This window comes from Trematomus bernacchii, unplaced genomic scaffold (genome assembly GCF_902827165.1).
Source record: "Trematomus bernacchii unplaced genomic scaffold, fTreBer1.1, whole genome shotgun sequence".
Classification (NCBI taxonomy): Eukaryota; Metazoa; Chordata; class Actinopteri; order Perciformes; family Nototheniidae; genus Trematomus; species Trematomus bernacchii.
In genome coordinates this window covers 2,657,078-2,659,690 of record NW_022987801.1, presented here as the reverse complement: position 1 = coordinate 2,659,690, position 2,613 = coordinate 2,657,078, and the positions used below count along the sequence as shown (strand labels likewise).

Sequence of the window (2,613 nt, the reverse complement as noted above, 5' to 3'; positions counted from 1 at the left end):
CTCTCAAGTCAGAACTGAGGTCACACCAGGATCAAAATTAAAACTAAATATCGTTCCAGGTCAGGCTAACCGAGGCTAACCAATGAGCACCTGCATGTGTGTATGAGAATGGCCCTGACACCATTTCTGCCCAGATTTAAACTCCTGGCAGGACAAGCTCGAGCTCAATTCTCGCACTGAATTAAAGAAAAGTGAGTGATGGACTGCAATATAAGAGGGAAAGAAAGAGAAACTTTAAAACTGTTCAATTGTTATGATGTGTAAAGACTGATATTGTTCTATAATCGGCTGAAACTGTTAAGTCATGATGTGAAACGGTTAACAAAGAAAAAGGGAAACTCAAGCTGCTGCTACACTTTATTTTATTTATCTAAAATTAAGCACTTTTAAGATGCACATATTTTCAAAAGCTATTTTATTTATTTTCTCCTATTTTATTTTTAAATGCAGCCCGAGAGGAACATTACACATATATATCCACAGTATTTTACTGTATATCTGTATAGTTCAATGTTAATTGACAATAAATATTGTTGTTTATGAATTGTACTTTCTTTATTTGATTGGCAGTCTTTTGTTGATTACATGCAGACGTTGATAAAGCTACAGGCTACTTCAATATATATCACACTAATTCATAGAGCAAGTTAGACATTTTGATGTTCCGGACCTTTGCATGGGGAGATTTTCTCTAACTGGACCTCGTTGAATTTTAGTTGAATACCCCTGGTGTAGAATAAAGACCAGATAATATTTAAAAATCAGGTATCTGACATAGTCCAAACTTTTAAGACTTTGTACGAACATTGTGAACATCCACGTGTATATTTGTGTGCAAATTCATATTGATTAATTTATGACTAAAAAAAAAACTCTTACACCATATAACTTTACGTGAACATACCCCAAATTATAACTTTCTTTAATTTCTTCTCCCTGTATATTCCCACACGGGATGATAAATCATATCTCCTCACGTTCACTTGAAAGTGATGAGGTAGTCGGGGTACGCTTGGTTATCATGAAACACAACGTACATTTGGGGGTTGTCCATTCTGTCGACTACGCTGTCGTAGCGGTCGTGGCCCTCCTGGTCGCTGACAGGAGGAGGGACCCTCATGTTTCGTCGGCCCTGAGTGTAGATGCCGGTCAGGACTCGGGCCACGAACATGAGCTGGGAACCGTCAGCAGCTGGCTTGGAGTAGGTGGGTTAAGCAGAGTAGTTGACATTTACAGCGAAGTATGTTCCTTTCCCGTAGGAAGTTGCTGAGAATAGAGGAAAAGTCAAAGTCAACTTTAATGTCAATTTTTCTGTGTGTTTGTACAGATAGAGAGATCGAAATAACGTTTCCAACAATCCCGAATACAAAATACAATAATACAAATATGTATATCCTATACTGTATATATACAATCAACAGACACATTTATACATATGCACACATTAAGATAAAACACAACAATCAATATATACAAAGTAACAGTCACTTCAATATCTTAGAGAATGTACATGGTGCAGGATTGTCCATAGCAGCGTAAAAAAGTGTCTGGTGGGAATTTACAATAAATCTTTATAACCCTTTGAAAAAATGGCAGATATTTAAATAGTGAGGAAAGTCTTCGAATGTCAGTCGCTGAATGTCAGTAAGTATTTTTTTTAATTTTCCTATCTGAAAGTCCTTTTGGTGCCTAGAGTTCATAAAATGTAATCTAGACTATGTCCTTCATTTTGGTTTTGGCTACAACCGTAATAACTAACAGCTATAGTCCAAACTCAATAACAGCTCCTACGCTACATCGAGTAGGAAATAATGCTTTCTAAAAACAGATGCAAGAGCGGTGATTAGATCAGAATATATAAATATGTTTACCGTTCTGCCCAGAAAAGCGCCTGTTGAACCCAGTTTTTACGATGGATTGGCAGTTGTCCTGGGTCGTCCCGTGGTACAGGAGCTTTTCACATTCTCCACCCTGCTGTTTGTACTTGTCAGAGATTTGCTTCTTCTGAGCTTCATAGGCGCACCGCAGATGGACATTCTGCAGGCGCTCAATCTATCAAGAAAAATCAAATACAAAGACATAATAAGCTGTACAATTTAGTTTGAAAGGATGTAAATATGTTTGCAAATGCACTGTGTACAATATACTATAGAGAAATAAAATGTACAGGTTAAATTCATAGTTTTCTGGACGGTGCAATTGCCTACCTTCAGCACGGTCTTGCCGACTGTTCGTTTGAAGGCCTCCTTCACTGTTTTACTCCTCTTTTTTGTTTTTTTGCAGTGTATATATTTAGCACATTTTAAAATTATTATATGCTTACCTTTAACCTTTGTGTGCTGTTTGGGTCTGTGGGACCCGTTTTCAGTGTTTACTAAAATAACATGTATTCAATTTAATTATTTTAACCTGCTTTATTTGGGGGTGGACCTCACCTCCTCTAGGGGGGTTATAGCTGTTAGCACACACTCAGAGCTCACAGCTCCTCATATCTGTTCAGAAACTGGACAAAAGTTAAACATGTACAAACCACAGACTGCCTATGTCATGGCGAATACAGTCGCTGCTTTATTTATGTCTGTATGACGTTGTTGTGAGTGTGGACGGAGCAGC

General features: G+C 37.7%; 1 long non-coding RNA gene across 1 annotated transcript; it reads right to left on the bottom strand.

Annotated features, from left to right (window-relative positions):
* Positions 1-691: 691 nt before the first annotated feature.
* On the bottom strand, positions 692-2,255 carry LOC117498161. Its single transcript, XR_004557543.1, has 3 exons — positions 2,208-2,255; positions 1,872-2,052; positions 692-1,266 (listed from the first exon to the last, which is right to left on the bottom strand). It is a non-coding gene; the product is annotated as an uncharacterized LOC117498161 (long non-coding RNA).
* Between the last annotated feature and the right edge of the window lie 358 nt (positions 2,256-2,613).